Source organism: Lonchura striata, chromosome 2 (assembly GCF_046129695.1).
Source record: "Lonchura striata isolate bLonStr1 chromosome 2, bLonStr1.mat, whole genome shotgun sequence".
NCBI classification, from domain to species: Eukaryota; Metazoa; Chordata; class Aves; order Passeriformes; family Estrildidae; genus Lonchura; species Lonchura striata.
This window is the reverse complement of record NC_134604.1, coordinates 24772782-24791443: the sequence shown is the minus strand read 5'-3', so window position 1 is coordinate 24791443 and position 18662 is coordinate 24772782. Positions and strand designations below refer to the sequence as shown.

General features: G+C 39.2%; 1 protein-coding gene across 45 annotated transcripts in view; it reads left to right on the top strand.

Moving 5' to 3' along the window:
- ZBTB20 (zinc finger and BTB domain containing 20) overlaps window positions 1-18662 on the top strand; it is a 471634-nt gene that overhangs the window by 102955 nt on the left and 350017 nt on the right. For 31 of the 45 annotated variants that reach the window (XM_021548925.2, XM_021548918.2, XM_021548940.3 and 28 more), the window contains one exon: window positions 16421-16542. The exons of the other annotated variants lie outside the window; for them this stretch is intronic. The gene's annotated coding sequence lies outside the window, so the exon portion shown is untranslated. The remainder of the gene's footprint in view (window positions 1-16420; window positions 16543-18662) is intronic. 45 annotated transcript variants of the gene reach the window in all.

The window sequence follows — 18662 nt, the reverse complement described above, 5'->3', positions numbered from 1 at the left end:
TGCGGCACAATGTATAATTGATATTCTTTAAAATTACAGTAGCTTTTACCTTACAAGCACACTGTTGATGCTACACTTCGTGGTCAGGCTGGCACCAGTGGAGACTGTGGTTAATCCAGTTTCTTATTTTACAGAAGTCACTGCAGGAAAGGATACATTCTTTTTTCAGTCTCCTCAAAGCTTTGCTGAGGTGCACATACTTGATGTAATTTGAAGGAAAGTTTAACTTTACAGAAAGCATAGCTTCATCCTACAATCATTGCCAAAACAGTGAATCCTGGCCTGTTCCATAATGTCAAGGATTCTTACTTGGTTTAAAGAGAGTTTATTGAATCACTGTTGTCATTAAACTTTATTGCACACTTTCTGTTCTTGGACAACCTAATAAATGTCTTCCCCTGCTACTAAGCCATTAGAAACAAATCTGATCTGCATTTACATTTGAGTCCTTCCTACATGATCTCATCATTCTCATGCCAATGTCAGCCTTAGGGAAGACTTTCTCCAGTGAATGGAAGGACACAGTTTCCCCTGCCACTGGAGGCTGTGTTATAACATCTGGTGACAAGTAGCATCATGTGCATATATTCCTGGGGTTATTTGTCACCTTCAGCCCTCCCAGCTGAATAGATCTGCATGTGGAACAATGGAATGAATAAGTGGTATATTTTCAGATTTTTCTCTTTTAGATGGGATAAGTTCCTGTTGTAGCCACCTCTTTATCAGAGGGTTGTGTTTATTTGCCAAGTATTGGGATGAACTGAGTATTGTTAGTATGATTCCTGTACTGTGTTCCAATACAAACTTCTTACTTCCACATCTGTGAAACTGGAGGTGCATAAAGGGAATCCAAAGCTTGTCAGTATCTGTCAGCTGCAGATCTGGGAAACCTTAGAAATGCATAATCTCAGGCACAGAGAGGGAAGGATATACCCTGCACTTAACATGGAGAAACATGAAGTAGCTTGTGTTGCTGTCTAAATATTTTGGAACTAATCAGATGAATTAAGCTGAAGTGGTAGCCAGTAAAACGCTTTCTTGGACCTTCATTACTGTATAAGCTGTCTGAAGTCTATGCAGAAAAAATAGGTAAAAAGCTTTACTAACTGACTTTTTTTTCCTGACATAATTGGTCTATCAACTCAAGAAGAAAGTAGCTTTAGAAAAGCTGAGAAATGAACCTGCGTTGAAAATTTCTATAGCATTTATAGCCTTTTACTCTCTAGCCTCTTGCCTTTACTAGAATTATTCATTGTTTCTCTCACTGAAAGGAAACTAAGTCTTAGTTCATGAGCTAGTCTTCTAGTAGAGCTAGAAGAACCTCCTACTCTTATGGCTGAGCACAGCTCTGACAGCAGATAACCAAACCTCAACCACGTAGGCCTTTTTCTGCTGGGGGATGTTCAGCTGCAAGTTGAGATTATTGGGTTATTTAATGCCCTTTCCCCTACAGCTCCAAAAACATGTAAGATACCGTAATATTCATCACTGGAGAAACTCTGATGATTAGGATACTTTATCCTTCACTACTAGAAGCTTTTTAGAGTTAACATATAACAGTGGAAGCTAAGACAGCACAAGAAAACTTGTTAGACAGAGCCAACGCTTCTGTCTCCTGGTTGTACAGATGTCATTGGACCACCAAATAACAGAAGCGTCATGATGAGTAATTCCAATTCAGGTTTAGATGAATACATCAAACCACATAGTGCTGGATAAGACACCTGTAGAATTTACAATATTAATCTAATGCCTAGCCCATGGAAATACTATTCACAATAATTATATGCTACCGCCAGCTATCTCGAGGATCAGTTTAGGAAGAGAGCAGTTGCTTTGCCCAGGGAAATTTAGATTAGATGTAAAATTGGATTTTTCATAAGGCCTTGTTTTTACCTAGCTACGAATGTTTCCTTAGCACAAGTGAAAACTTTACACATTTTAGCTCAAACTGTACTCTACTAAGCCTCCCACGTTTATACCCATCTTCTTGGCAGTCATCCCAAAATATGTTTGGGTTGAAGCATTACACATTACATTTGGTGAAGCTTTAGCATTCCCTGTTGCTCACATCAATCCTTATTTCTGTTTGCTCTTGTAATTTACAGTTAATGAAAATTCTAAGTTTACCTTTGTTTTTGTTGGCATCTGTGCAAGAGAACCCTTTAGCCTTTTCAGCCTCATATCCAAGTGAAAAGCTGGATCCAAAAGGGAAGGTAAAACCTATCTGAGTGCTTCCAGTTTAGACAGAAGCCCTTAGCATGCATGTCAGCATTGTAACATTACATCTCTGAAGGAACAGCAGAAGAGCCTTGCTCAAGGCTTGCCCAGTGCCTGGGCATGTGAGTGGGCTTGCGAGGAGCGGGTTGAGCAGCTGATCCCAGTGTGAGAACACCAGAACTCAGAAGCCATCTGATTAATGGCCTTAACCAGTTCCCGCTCCCTTCCGATTCAGGCGAGATCCTGCCTGAAATTAACAGGAATTTGCCTGATTACCAGTGTGGGAACGTGGCTAGTAACAAACTCGTACTGATGACCTTAACACAGCGTAGGCAATATTGACAAAACAAACCATTCTGGAGTTAGTGCCATCTTTTCTAACAAGCCTGTTCAAAGTTGACTCACAGATTTTCAGTTCAGGAGATACAATTTGTGTTTACCTACGGTACCACCTATGCACTGAGCTGTGTATGTACAAGGTCATAATGTTAAGCAATGAGCTGTAAACAGATGGTACATGTAGAATTTCTGTACATACACACAATTAGATAATGTACGTGATTGGTATTATGCTTTTTAAGCCACTTATTTGAAAGACAGTTTTGTGCATTAAGAATTCCTCTGCAGCTATCAAATTATTCTAAAAGTAAGCTTTGAAATACACCCTTTTCATTTATTTTTGGAGCTCATTACACATTCTGAATCATTGCTTGTTCAGAAATGTTACCTCCTAAATTAACTAAATATTTTGCAGGTGAGAAACACTGACAAATTTGAAAAAATGTGTAACCAGAATTATAATATTGTTGCATATTTCTGGGAAAAGCAGGTTTCATGAAGGCAAGCCTGACCAAGCCTTCCTGCTTCTGCTTATGGTGGTATGTACAACCTGTTTTTCACGGATCATCAAAGTGTTGAATTATCACCAGTAACTCTGATCGCATTTTGGAAGTTCATTTCCTGCTTTCTGCTTCATCTTGTGTGGCTGTTGCAGAGGCTGTGCAACCTGACGTGGGAGAAAAGCACTGTTTGCACCTGTTTAAAATCTCCAGTGCTTTGTGTGGTTCCTGGGCAACAGGCAGGAATCCTGAAAAGCTAGGCTGCACTTGCTCAATTGTTGCTGGCAGCTGTGACTTTGAGAGAGCACAGAGCAGCTCGTTAGCATGTTGCTTGTGTTGTGTGACATGCACCAAGCATGTCAAACTCTGAGCTGAATTTGCTGCCTGCAGTGGAGGCTGGGTTGCCTGGGGTTGCAGACTGGCCAAGGAAAGCATTATAGGGATGTAAGGTGAGTTCCTCGTTGGTAAAGGGACAGGGAGATGAGGCAAGGAGTTGTGAATCGGTGCTTTCTGATTAGTAACAGGGAATGGTGGCACACAGGTTCTCTGCTCCAATGGGTGCTATTTTCCTCCAGCAATTTTGTTCTTTCAGAGTGTGTTTGCAATGGTGGAACATAGAAATGCAGGGGGTAAGATGAATTTGAGTGTGCAAGTGTGCACATAGACACATGCATACATTATATGTGCATTACAAGCGGGAAATACAAGATAACTTCATTGGATAATTTTATATTTCATTATGAGCTTTGATTTCTGGGTCTTTTTTACTTTGAGGAATCAGGAGCAAATAAATCTTTACAGCCTTGATCTTGGCCTATTTAGCTGACATCCAAGCAGCAGATGCAGTCACACTGTTTGAATGGCAATTTCAGACCATTTCATCTTCATATATACTCAGTTTGTGCCTCTTGGCTCAATAAAGCATCTCTTTGCTCTTGTAAAAGGAGTTAGTATGTGATAAATCTAGTTAAACAAACCACAAAGCTACAGTATCCTTACAATCTGTTGAAATCTGCATCATGAGATGGGAACAGATCTGCCATTGTCTTGAGATCTGTTTACAGTTTATGCAGTTTTAACCAAGAAGGAGTGATCTATGGACTGATCTCTTTTCTGCAGTCCCAGAAAATCTCCTTTAGACACATAGTGCTAATATTGACAATGAAAGTCATTATCCCAAGATGAAGAAAAAGCAGAAGGAAGTCTGGCTACTAAGGAAATTAGATACACTTATGAAAAAAAAAAAAGGCTTATCAAGGACCACTTAATGAAAAGATAATGTAACAAATATATATACATATATGTATATATGACATATATAACCCCTTGCTCAGAAAATGCCTAGCCAATGGACTGCGAGCAACTTTAAAGATTAAGTGCAAGGCAGCAAGACTACTCATTTGTCCTGCCCACAGGTACAGTGAGTAACTGCCCTGGCTAGAGTCAGGGACATGCTCTTGAGCCTGTCTGGTGGTCTGCAGAGGGATGTGATGTGGGCATGGTAGGTTTTCATTTGAATTGTGCTCCAAATGCATGCTTCAGTGCTTATCTGTTGTTGTTGTTGTCTTCTTTATCTGAATATAGAAAGAACTAGTTGTCAGGTACTGAGGGTAAGCGTGATAAAATTAATAGAAACTAGAATATGACATAATCATGTACATTCAGCATGAGTCCCTTGATTTATTTTGTGATCAGAGCTTTTTTGTTTCCTCATCTAGAAAATTGTGATAATTGGTGTTTATCTCATATTGCTGTACAAAAGCAGTTATGTTGTAAACTTTCTTTTCATGGTTGTCCCTGTGTTTTTCTGTTGTAATTTCCTTTTCTGTCTTAAACTTGGGTTATAATCTGTCTCGCCATAAAGGGCCTTCTGAATTCATCTTTTGACATTAGTTTGGCTATCAAATCATTGAGGGGAATAAACTGAGATGTGTGTGTAAGTCTGTGTGCTGTTTTTGCTGTCTTCTGTCATGCAGGCAGGACTAAAAAAACTTGAAAAGTTGACATCCCTTTAGTGGGAACTCTCAGTTTTTATTCAAGATCAAGGTACAGGAGTATTATTCTTTAGGAAAGTGTTTGTGGTCTCTTTGGTTGACCTTGTTTAGCACTGCTCTTGATACCATCTCATCACTGCATTGAGGAAATTGCATGTTTCTTCCTTCTGTGCAGGTAATTTGGTAAATTCCTTTTAATATGGCTCCACTGTTTTTAAAATTCAAAAAAAATGAGATCTGTACGATTACTATATCAGTTTAGAGCATGTTGTTAGCTGGCAATAGCAACTGTGCTGCACAGCACACACAAGTCAGGGGCTGGATGTTTATGAAACATATGAGAATAGGTGTTGCATTTTCTTATGTACTACTTCACTTTACATAAACTGTATAGTGCCAAAAACACCCACACAAAAATAAAGTGCAATAGAAAAATGGCATTCAAATGTTAAGGATATGACTTCAAGCTCTTGCAGCCAAGTACAATAAAGTTGAGAGACATACTCCATTTATAAATCATACTGATGTTTCAGGTATTCCAGCTGATGCAATGGAGAGGACAGACCCCAAAAAGTGCATTATGTGAGATGCTATATGTAGGTACAGTAAGATGAACACAGTACCCTGAAATTCTAGTGGAAATACATCTGAAAATATTCTCTCTTTGATTTCTAACATGTGACCACTGTGTTTTAATTCATTCTGTAAATGACTCCTATGTTTTTAACATCCCTGGATTCTAACAGTCTGCAAAATAAAATGTCCTCTGTCTCAGAATGGCATCCTTGCTTTGTTGCTATAGAAGATATCTGCCTTGATATGCCATGACACATATTGCACTGCTTCTCATGAGTAGAATTGTAGCAAGATGATATGCTTCACTGGTATTTCCTGAACAATCCATGCTGTTCTTGTATAGCACGGCTCCCAATCTCCTCTTCCACAGGCTCCCTGGTGAGATTTTGGGGCTAGCAAATACATCTTGAACTAGTCAGGGCGACAATAGACAAGTCGGAAGTGGCTGAATTGTAAGTTAAAGACAGAAGGGTTACAGTGACTTTAACTTGGGTCACATCCAAACACAATTTTAGAGGGATGAAGGGAAAGAAAGAAGTCTGCCTCTAGGGTTGTGAGCATGGGCAGACCCTCTCACCCTGTAGTCTCTCATCTTGTTGGGTTTTGTTGTTGTTAGTGGTGGGTTTTTTGTTGTTTTTTTTGGGAGGGGAGCAAGGGAGAGCTTGTTTCCAACACTGCATCTTCCACATGTCTAGACACTGATATGTAAAGACACTTAAAGGGGTAGTGTTCCTTTTCTCTGTGGTTCCACCATTGCAGCAGGTAGTGAGTGATACCTGTTGTCATATTTCCAGTCCTTAAGTTTACTCAGAGCCTAGAAAAAGTCTACCTTAGCCCTTGGATACAATTCTGACCATCTTTCACTTTTACATTCTGGCTTGGTTTATTCTAATGCATGTCAAATGGAGGAAGTGGAAAAGGAAGAGAAGCCATAGAAAGAAGAATGGAAAATCATCTAATAAAGCAACATCAGTACATAATATAATACTAAAAAATTAGTTAGAAGATTAACTTCTAAACTACACAGTCCTCTCATCGTGGGCTTTCCAAGTAGCCACCCTGTTCCATCACTGAGTTTCCTTGTCAGTGTTTCAGAGGACATTCAGCACTAGATAGCATTGTTACTCCACTCTGTGTATGGCTCAGAGCTTGGCTGTTCTGCCTAGTCACTGGTGGATCATGTCTTCAAATAGTCCATCAGCCATGCAAAACTTCAGTGAGAGTGCTTTAAAAGATAAAATGGTCTACTTCTCAGCACTGAAATGTCACTTCTGCTACAGAATGTGATCATTCTGTTACAGTGATACTGTGTGGGCTAAATTTACTCGTGTTTGCTGTGTTATCATTCTCCTGCTCCCTTTTGCTCTGCTACTGATCTGCATTGAAACTTTATAGCAAAAACTTCTCTTAAGAAGCCAGACCCTCAGAAAACAGATTTCCACGGGGTAATTTTCTTCTTCAGTAGTTGAGGGTCACCTTGCCCAGTCTGTTGGTGGCTTCAGCTTGCTTTTTGTTCTCCAAGCTTAACTAAATTGAAAATTGTTTGGAGACGGTGAAGCTAATTGTCCTAATTAATACAAGTGGGCCCAGGTAGGGATAGAACTTGAGACCAGTCAGGTGGTATGGGTAAAAAAAAAAAACTCAATTTGAGAACTAGATACTGAAATGAAATTGAGAAGTTGAGGATTCCTAAGACTGAGGATTCCAAAGATATTCCTCCACTAAGATTTTGGGGTTTTTTACTTTGGGTGTTTTTGGTTTTTTGTGTGGTTTTTATTTTTTTTTTTTTTTTTTTTTTTTTTTCCCCTGCTTGGATTGTTGTGTAATGTGTTGAATGTGTGGATTTTTGGATATGAGAAGTCACATCTGAGAGAGGGAGGTTACCTTAAAGAAAATGCTTCCTTTCAAATAAAGAGCAGTGAGTGGTTACTGCAGCCTTGTAGCTTTTGTTGACTTGGAAATAGTGGTGCATTTCATGCTGTGTCAGAATGTGCTAGGTTCATCCAGCAGCTGGAGATGTATGGATTAGCCACCAAGTGTGGAAGTACAAGGGAAAGTGCAGGATTTTGTTGTGTTTTTACTATGTTGTAATTCTGAAATGAAAACTATGACAATGCTAACAAGGTTCATGAAGGGGAGTCTTTTTTGAACAGGAGTTTTTCATAGAAATGGTTAAAAAAAACCTTGGAAATCTTTGAAGGTGTAGTTTTTGTGTAAGGAGATGGAAGAATTATGCTCCTCTAACAAGCATCTATCATTTTCTTGCTATTTACTCTGCTCCTTGATCATCCCTCTCCATTTCTGAGCTACCTTTATGTCGGTAGCTGTCACTGTAGCCTTCTACTTGCTCCCTTGCATCTGACAAAGACTCTAAACAGGGTACATTCTGGTTGTTGACTTTGAGAGTAGATTTTAGCCCAATTTGCATAGATAAGATTTGGCGTGTTATCCTGTCCCGAGTGTCTGTTCAGTGAAAAACATGCAGCTATCTGTGCCTCTATCATTTTGTTTGCCAGCAACCTGGCAAGAAAAACTCTTTTCAGGTTCTGACCTGGCTGATGGCTATTTGATGGCATAGAAAAAGAGGAAATAAATAGCAGTTAAAGTAGTCTAAAACACATTACTTAGGTAAGGATTTAGACTAAAATCCTGCATTTCCCTATCACCTTCAAGAATGCCATTGAACTATATTTCTAACCACCACACCTTTTCTTGTACCTGTGGACTTAAAGGCTTTGCCCTTGAGGAAAATGACTTCCCTAACCCTGGCAATAACACAGTTAAAGGTATGGGAATAGGTCAGCCAGTGCCTGTTATGGTCCTGTAACCACAAGACAATCCATCTTCCCCTTCATAAAAATTTGGCTGCAATATTATTGTGTGTAACGCATGCTGATTCTAGAAGCAGTATGAATTGTATACATCTTGCACATCAGTTTCAGTGTCTTAAAAAATGAAGAGTTTTTTTCCTTTTTCCCCTTCCTTTGAAGTTTTAAAGCAGAACTTGCTGGTGACCCACTTTTGCTAACAGTTCTCTTAACTAACCCCTGTACTCACTTATACATTTTTTTTCTCTTCCACCCACTGTCTGTCTAGCCTGGTTTAAAATTTTTATATATGTACTTTTAAAAAATTGATTAGTTGGAGAGCTGCCCGTTCTTCTGCGCTGTATAATAAGGATTTAAAAACTGCACACTGAATTCTGTATAGTGTAATTAAAACTGACCCAGATTTGGACCTGAGAACACCAGGACTTAGCCAAACTTGCCATGAGCTGAGTTCTGATGGCAGATGGAAGCTAATGAGGACACACTACACTCCAGAATTTCCCAGCTGCTTGGCCCCTTTTTGTACAAACAAGGTTTGGAGTGAAGTCCCAATCCCAAGAGCATGTTTAAGCGAACGTACTGCACCCAGTGTTTTGGGAAACAAGGCAGTGCTGTCAGACTGCTTTGGGAAAATTTTGAGGCATTATTTCTAATGGGCTTTTACTGCGATCAGTGTCATGAATATGCTGTCTTCCACCTTGTCCTAGTCTGAGTGTGATCATATGGTTCAGACTCTATATGAATACCCTCCTCCCATTTCAGTTGGGAGGGTTTCCACTTTAAATTAATGGAGTCTTAAGATACCAAAGAACTGGGTCTCCCTTCGACCTGTGGTTCCCTTAAGTGGATTCAATGTCCTGGGACTATTCAGGCAGATGTAATTGAATCAGTTTGAAGCAGCTGTAGCTGGCATGTGGTCTCTCAGATTGCTAGCACCTGCTTGGTTTGGGTTTTTTTGTTGTTTGTAACTCACTAGAGTGAAAATAGTGCCAAAACCAGCATTGGTCTTGGACCTGTTAAAGCACTCCAGCTCCTATATCCCTTTCCCCTTCTAGCCCAGCCACCTCATTACTGGTGCCTGCAATAATGTTGGTAGTGAGCAGAAACAGGTTTATGCTTCCCCTCCAACTGCCTCCCTCCCCTTCAAGCCACTGCACTGCCAACACTGTCTCTCTTCTTCATAAGCAGTAAGACTTAATCGTGCTCAGGTGTGAAGAGTGTCTGTGCCCTCCCTAGAAAATTAGGCAGCTTATGATTTTCTGTGTCTGATGCAGGCAGCACCAAATTTATCTGCTGCCCTAACAGTCTCACTGCTGGCACAGCAAAGTTACTGTTCTTCATGTGTAACAAATGACCAAGGAGGTCTGGGAGGTGCTGTTCATTTTAATAACATTTTAATAGTTGTCTGATGGAACTACAAAGGAAAAAAGAAAAGTGTAATTCCAATCAAGACAGAATTGTTTTTACTAATCCAGTAAGATAATATCACCACTTGATTTTTCTCTTGTCCTGTTGTGATTTGTAGTGTTTTGTTTGTGGACTTACTTTGTTTTCTTCCAGTCTATACTCTGTCTTTCCTACTCCCTTTTGGTTAGTCTCAAAATGTCTACCAATAAAAACATCCGTATGTAATGATAGCTTTTGCTACTCTTTGTAGTCTGGAAGTATTGCAGCTGCAGATATCATCTACTGAATAAAATGTCAGCCACCAGTTCTAATAGGGGAAGCTACTAAGGCTTAAGTTAAGAAACAGACAAGGACTGTGGCTCTCAATTTTTAGAGATACTACTTTAAAACATTTTCACTATAAGTGACACTTTTTGTGAATTAAATAATAGAGAGTAAATATGGAATATTTTATCTTTTTCAGATGTTTTGAGTACCTAGAATTCTTTGATGAGATCAGTAGAATTATGGAATGGAAGCTGTTATTGACACCACAATGAATATAGCACCCATGGATATCTAAATAAATAGCAACAGCAAATTCAAAAATGTTGTTTGTACGCAAAAAATACTTGGGGGTGTGGGGGGGAAACAGGCAAAGAGTAAGTATGCAGGTGTCTATCTTAGGATTTCTTAGTGCCATTTGTAGCCAGCCAGAACAAGAAAGCATCTGCCACTCTTATGGTTGTCTTGAAAATAAATATAGTTTTAGGTCAGCAGCAAGTGCTAGCTGATATATTTTATTTCTAGAATGCTTTTTTTTTTTTCATGTACTAAAGTTTTCTTTAGAAATATAGGCACTAAATAATTGTGAATTCTACACTAAGTACAAGAGGTAGTAAAGAACCAGCAGAATTTATGTTCTGAAGAAATCTATCTGGCATTTGCAAAACCAAAAATATATAGGTGTTCTTTTCAGTCTGCTAACATCCTGATGATGAGTTGTAAATGAAGTGGTGTTTATTGTGCTGGACCATGCTTTTTGTACATTTAATTTGAAGGTATCAATTCAGAGACTGTACATCTCTTACTTGGATGCAGATAACTGGTCGATTTTATGTGAATCATGCTAGCTTTTTGTGCCTAAGGAATACAGCACTTTTCAAGCTAAGATATATTAGTAACTAGCACAGGAGGGTGACAGAAAGGACAACAAAGGGAGTTAATAAATTGATAATGAAGCAGGATTATAGAGGATTGAGCATGGATATTAGAACCATTTCAAACATACTTTTTAATCACTACCACTCTACTCTGATTCTGTCTAGTGGCACCACCCTGAAATGTATTGTTGAGTATTTGGGAAAAGACCACTTGATTTGTCACTTACTGGCAAGCATGTCCACATCCTTGACAGGGGTCAAGAGGTTAAATGAATGACAAGCAAGATTCTTCCGTTTGCTGTGCAGCCAGCCTCTCTATAAAAGCCTTTACTTATTTAACTTGACAAAAATATTTGGAAAACTTGCAGTACAGTTTGTTTGTCTGATCTACAAAAAAATCTCTTATTTTCTGGACTTTGCCTTCCATCACTGCATCATAAACATACAAAGTTAAGAAATCTGCGACCAATTTAACACTGAAGTGAATATAAAAAGAAACTTCTAACTAACAAATAAAACTCCGTAAGTGAATCAAACTAATGCTAAGTACAGAGGAGGGGATGGTAACAAAAATGAGATGGGCTCTAAATCAAAGAGCATTTTCAAGAAGAAATCTCAAGCCAATTATTTCTGTTACATTAACCAGGCAGTTTCTTGAAAGAAGTATGAGCTGTCTCATGCATACTTAGAACATATAGCTCCTGTCCACTTCCCAAAGCTTCAGTTTTTGCTTTTCCCAAAAATTCCATGCTCAACAACTGGGCAGAAGTCTATGCTGAATTAAATTTTATTGTTCTGGTGTTCTTCATCCATTTGCAATGCACATAATCAGGAATTCAGCTATGTCCCAAGAAACCCATTTAACCTAATGAGAGCAAATGGCAATGGGTGTTCCTTACCCGAGACAGCAGTACCAACGTTTCTGCTTAATTGGGACATATTTGGCTGGTTCCAGTGCTTCAAGTGGTTTTTTAGCAGGTGTTTAATGGGTGTGGGATTCTGAACTCTGCCCTTTCGATACAGCAGTTGCCAAATAAAGATTAACAGAAATAAAAAGATCTAATACAGAATAATAATTTTTGTCTTTGTATATTTATTCAGCATAATTTTTACTTTAAGTTGCAGGCGGGTGGGGAGGTGTTTCTTCTTATAATTGAGAAAGTCCATTAAATAGAACAACAGGATGTCTAGCAGGGTGTCCTAATTAAAATTACCCTGTAATTTGAACAAAACATTCATTTGTATGTAGCTAAGGTTGACCTAAACCCCATCTAAATCAGGAAAAATTATTATACAATTTTTTTTTTCTTCTGAAAATGAAACTTAGCATTCTGCCAGCAAACAGCATGGTTCTGTTATTATACAGTATTCAAGGGTAAGGATTTTCTCTTCAGTGTTCAAAAAATAATGTTTTGAGTAAATTTAACAAGAGGGTTCTCTCCTACCACTACCCTTCGATAGTATTCATTCATGGCTGTGTTTCTGTGGTATTTGAAAGCAGAGACAATTTTGTTCTGTGCATACTGTAAGGCCATCTGAAGCCTTTGGTTGTGGCCAGTGTACTGGTGAACTAATAAGCAACTGAGATAGCAGCTGCTTAGCAGGACTGATTGGCTCAGGCTTGACTTTGCTCTCTGCGACTCCACAGTTTCTGACTGGCTTGGAGTGTGAGCTGGGTAATTTTGTTATCTCGGGGAGTGTGGGCCTGCATACATAATCCAGGCTGTCTACACAACTGAGGAGATTCCTGTAAAAATGACCCGCTCGTGCTCTGCCTGTCATGCTTTGAAATGCTGCTGAGGCAAATTGTATTTAATATAATTTGTCAAATCTAAGTGAATGTTTGAAAAAAGTAACTTCAGAAATATTGTATTTAAAAAGAAACTTGCAGCATCCTTAACTTGATAGAGCTGCACAAACTGCTGCTTGTGCTTCCAGGACACAAGGTGGTGGAAGTTTGTGTAGTTATTTATTTATTTATGCCCACTTTCTGGGCAGGTTGGAATGAGGAGGATTTTCAAAAATGCCCAAAACTGGTCTGAGTATGCTGCTGGTGGATTCAACTTAGACTTCTTTACCATAATTTAAGTGGAAAGAGAATCACACCCTTTTTCCTTTGGATAATCCCACCAATATGTACAAAGAGTGAAACTTGATAAATGCCAATACTTAATTTGGTGCAACAGGACTTCCCTTCCACTGAATTATTCTTCTGCTTAAACCAGCTTTTTACATTTTCATCTCTCAGTGTCAGTAGACTGTATAGCAACAAAAGAAAAGAAAGGGAAAAATCTGATGAACGATTTGCTTAACCTACTTTAAGCTCCAAGAAGAATTGTTAAAAAGAAGATAAAATTTGAGGCTAGTGTTGTGGTAATACACTTTTCAACTGATCAAGAGCACTTGAATATAAAGTATTCAAATGTTGGCATAATTTACAATTTTAAATTCCTGTCATTGTTTTAAAGACAGTCAGATCTGATGTGGGCACATGTAGTATTGTAGAAAGAGTAAAATTGATTCCATCAAACAGGTATTGGCCAAGGTTATTTTTATATGTGTGTCTGCACATATATGTTATCATGTGGATATTTAAGCATGCATGTTTTCCAAAGGACAGTTATCTTGCAGAGAAATGTATTCAGTAACACCACAGGAGGACTATCTACACAAATTGGTTGTACTGGTAACTGTACCTTAAGGGCAGTTGAAGGAAACTGGGAAACTCCTGTTGGGGGAACCAGCATGGGTTGTGTAACAACCCATACAGCTGTCTATGGTGGATAGAATAACTGTAACCATCTTGAGAGTGTGTAGAAGACTGGAATGAAAAACAGTAGTTGTGTGGATGCCATTGCTTCAGACTCTCATATGCTGGAAAGCATTTTTTGTTATTGAACAAAAGTCACCAGTTCTTATGCCTGGTCTGGTGTCTTGCCCTTGAGGCCTGGTTCTAATTTAGCAATACAAATTCTAACTGCAGTACTGAAAAGATGGGTATTGATTGTTGATCTGATGAAAACAGGTGAAGATCAGGTGTCTGCACCGATTCTTTTTCTCAGTCACTTTAATTTCCAAAGATTGTGAATCACCTGTAGGTGCTAACTGGCTAGTGAAGCTCTTCCTTAGTGACTCCTTCTCCTGAAGATATTGTAGCTGGTGGTGTCAGGTGATTCCCTACCACCAAAGGATCTTGCTTATAGGATGTAAAATATTCCAATTCCTTGGAGCAGAGAAGCAAAAGGAAGGGAACTTCAGTGTCTTCTGTACTCAGCTGAAATCCAGACGCCCATCCTGCACAGCTATTTGGATAGAGTGGCTTTAGAGGTACTGAGGGCCACAAAGTTAGTTTCTAGTCAGGACTGAATTGATATTTCTTCCCTGGAAATCAGCAAAAGAGATGTGTAGTAGTGGTTACTGCAGAGATGTAAAGGAAAATTCCTGCTCTTTATCTCCAAGTGTATTTTCTGAAGTCCTTGAAAAATTTTTCAGGAGCTTCACCATATTCTGGTAACAGTGGTTCTTAATCACATGCTTTATCATTTGCCTCAATTCTTTCCATTTGAATGTGGGACCGTACCTTATTGCCTCAGGGAAGTGTTACTCTGTAATGTATGTCACTTGAGGCTAATTCAACCTGCCACTTGGAAAATGCCCTTGGTGGAGATTGTAGCAGTGCACCATTATCTCAAGCTATTTTTCATCAGAGGCAAACTGCATCTGTTTTGTATGATCTGCATAGTCCAGCAGTTTATTTTAGGTTACTGTGTGAGGTGGGGTCTTTTTTACCTGTAAAGCTGTGATTAGTTTGAGTTCCAGCTATGTGATAAGAGTCTTTCTCCTGTGTCATACCAAAGCAGCCCTAGATATCACAAGGTGTAGGTCTACAGCAGCTTAAAATAATCAGCGTTGATGCTGCTCTGTTGCTGTTCCTCCACTTGAATAGTTCTGCTGCCTCCCTAGCTCTAATCCTCAGATTTTCTGCTTAGATCTCGAGCTGCAATGAGGGTTTGATGTGGCTAAAAACACATGGGCAATAAACCTTCATTCAGCTGAAAGCTTCCTGAAACAGGCAATTACACAGTCCTGGCTCTAGGGTGGACCTGGGGACATGTGACAAGGAGAGGAAGGAGGTAAGGGAAGGTTGGTATTGTGACAGCTCCAGTTAAAATCAGCTTACATCATAACACAACCATGCTTGTAAGGTTCTGGAAATGATAATCCAGTGGTTTCAGTAAGATACAGCTGTGAGCATAGGATATGATAATCAGGGGAACTGTGGCTTTGGAATTTCCTTCCTCCACTGTTTTCTAATGCATCATTTTGGTATACATCAGAAACACTGAAGATCACACACCTCAACCTTTCCACCCTTGAAAAGGGAAAATGATATGAAGGCTTGATTAATTTCTTTTATGAGGTTTGGTTGCTGTATGTCACTAGAAGCAGATCAGGCAGAGGGAAAAAAAAGAAAACATTTTTATAAGCAGTAGGGAATTCTCCCCTTTGAAAAAGAGCTAAAACTTCATTACCATTTCAGCCAGCTTTAAATTAAAATTTGCATCTGAAAATAATCCATAATGTGTTTTGAGTGCTAGTGAGTCACATCAGAGCAGTATCAGCACAAGTTTCTTGTGTGTACAGCTTGAGATGTGGCTCCTGTATGGTCAGTAACAGTGCTACTGTGCTCCTCATGCTGGAGTGAGAATTCCTATGGAATTAACACTTAGTCTTGTGCTGATCACATAAAGCCACATGCCTGGGTGGGGCAAACTGAATGGAGCAGATGACTGCTGGGTCCTGAATTCTATACCTGCTTTGTGTGCAGACTCACTTGGCCTAGTGCTTTTTACCAAGACTGGTCCTATTCCATTCCATTGCAGTAGGTCTGTTTACACCAGAAGAGGTTTCTCTTGTAATTTCTGTAGGACAGGCCCTTTGAGTCAGTGATTGGGTCATCTTTCACCTATCCCTACACCACTGAATGGTGATACTTTAATTTTTCTGCCCTACTGAGCACAAGTCATTGAGTTGGATGTTGGGATGAGGAGAGGTCAGAAGTGAAGCTAGCAGCTCTGCTAGAATGAGAAAACTACTCTGTATCCTTAGGTTTTGCACTTGAGAGCATGTAGGCATCTGTAGCGTGCAATCTGGAATGGTTTTTTTTTGGTTTTTTTTGTTTTTTCCTGCAAGGTTGTTATGTCAAATCTACATGGTTTATATCTGTAGCTGTCCTAAGCAATTGGCACCCCAACTGCACAGCCTTTGGAAAAAAAGTTTTGCTGATTGTATCAGGCTTTTGGTAGGGCATATGTTGGAATTCCTGACAACTGTTTCTAAAGAGTTTTCCATCATGCAAGGTCTTAAAATATAATTTTCTCGTCTTTCCCCCCCCCCCCCCCCCTTCTCCTCAGGGAACTAGAGGGCTTGACGCATCCTTTACATCCTGCATTTACTGTGACCACAGTCCCTCCCTGTTCTCACAAGTGGAGCTCAGCCCTGCTTCCCTTCCTGTTGATTCCCAGTCAGCTACATGGTAAGTTTTCATTATCTCTAGACTTGTTGCCATGAGGTAAAGCTCTGGCAGACTCTCCTGAAAATCCATTAGCACTGGGCATTGAGGGCAGAGCACTTCATGCCTATCAGAGGTCGTTCAGTTGTATTCCAGGCTGACTGCAAGGAAAGGAAGATAGTATTGAATTAGCATTGCAGCTGAACTTCAGCATAGATTGTTATAGGAATAAAATATGAAGTAAAATATGTGACAGAATTAAATCCATCAGTTCTAATAAAAGAAACAGAAGAAAGCAAAGAAATATTGGACCCTTAAATCCCATTAACCAGGCCAGAGAGAGAATGCGTTAAAAGGAAGCTGCACTGTATCTTTTTTCATTGTTTGATGAAATAATCTTTTTCACCCTTTAAGTAGTGTGTTTAAAACTCTAGTATTTCTGAAACAAAGGGAATATACAGCCACCGAGCTAGCTGGTTTTTATACCTTCCTTTCTGAGTATTGTCCTTCAGTGCAATACAGAGCCATTTCTTTGTTCTCACAAGCTAGCAGTTAAATTGTATGTAAATGTATGCAAATTAGATGCTGTCTAATAAAGAGAGTCATTAGATGGAAGAAATATTTAGTTTAGGGGGGAAAAAAGAGAAGAAAGCAGGTGTATTTTGCAATAGAAAAATGTAAGATTGCAAAAGCCCCTCAAACTTTGGGTGAAGGCTTTTTATAAAGCCATTAAAATATTTTCTAAAAGGCTTGCCCTACTCTTGGTCCTATTTTATGTGTGTTTTTTATGTATGTGCACTTCTGTGTTCCTAAGACTCACTGGCTGTGCTATACGTACAGACATGTAAGTATTGCACTCATAAGTATTTTATTTCTTTAAGTCATGTGGCTATGAATTTACACACATGTACCTTGTACTAGGGTGTGTTTTCTGCTTACTGACTAGATAGAGGTGGAATTCATGTGGTAAATTTTATTTTCTTAGGTTGATTTATTCATCATATGCCCTGACTGGGTACCTTGTCTCACTAAATCATCTTCCTCCATTTTGTCAACCCTCTCCTCAACAATTTTAAAGCTTTATTTTTTTTCCCCCATTTTATTTATTCATCAGTGCTCAGTGCCAGATGCATTTCCATTCTTTCACTTATATTTTCTGCCAAGTTATCCCTTTTGAGGTATGGACCTGATTTAAACATGAAGCAGCAATGACCTTTTTAAACATGAAGTTGCAGCTTTACTGTCAGATGTCATAACACTAAAATGCTCAGAATGTGAAGCTTTGTGTCATCCAAAACTGGAGATTCCACATCTATGGATGGAGCACCTATATCCATCTAGGTTCTGAAAGATTTAAAAGAGATGACCCTTATTTTCTTGCCACTTCCACGGAGATGAAATTTGAGACTTGTCTCTACATTTTGAATTTCTACTCCTGACCTTTCAGTACTTCTGTTTAAGTGGACCAATATACAAAGGTGATATGGCTCAATTATTTTCAAGTCTTTGTTGTATTTTGTTTCTGATGGTCTGTTAGCATGGTTTCAGGCAGAGAAGATAGCTGTATGTCAACTTGCCTATTTGTTCTGTTGCAGTTTTGCAAGACTGGAAATCTAAAGACATATATGTATATGTGTATAAAATATATGTATATAAAAATAATGTTGTTTAAATATTTACATACAAAACCAAAGGATTGGCTTCTTTCCCAGAATTACTGGAACTACCTTCCCCATGAACATTTGGACTTGAGAAATCTCTACAGCAACACATTTTTACTGAAACTAAACAACTTGTGAAGTAGCTAGCTCTGCACCCCTCGTTGTTCATATGGGTTCTTTAGCTTAGAGTGATGGAGAGACCTCTCTGCATGAGTAGTTCATGTCCAGCTAGTTATGATAAGATTATCTTTTATTGCCATTTCCACCTATCAGTTCCTCTTTGGCTTATTAGAGAGATCTTACAAGGGAAGCTTTGGCAGAGAGGGAGTATTTTTGCCACAGTTTTAGGACAGGTCCATGCTGTGTGCTGCATCTGAGCAGTGTGTGCAGTCTGGGCACTGCATTCCTTTCTGGGCAGCTAAAGAGCAGTCAGACTGATCACTCAGAACGAGCTGACCCCCAGCTGCCCAGTGTCCCAACCAC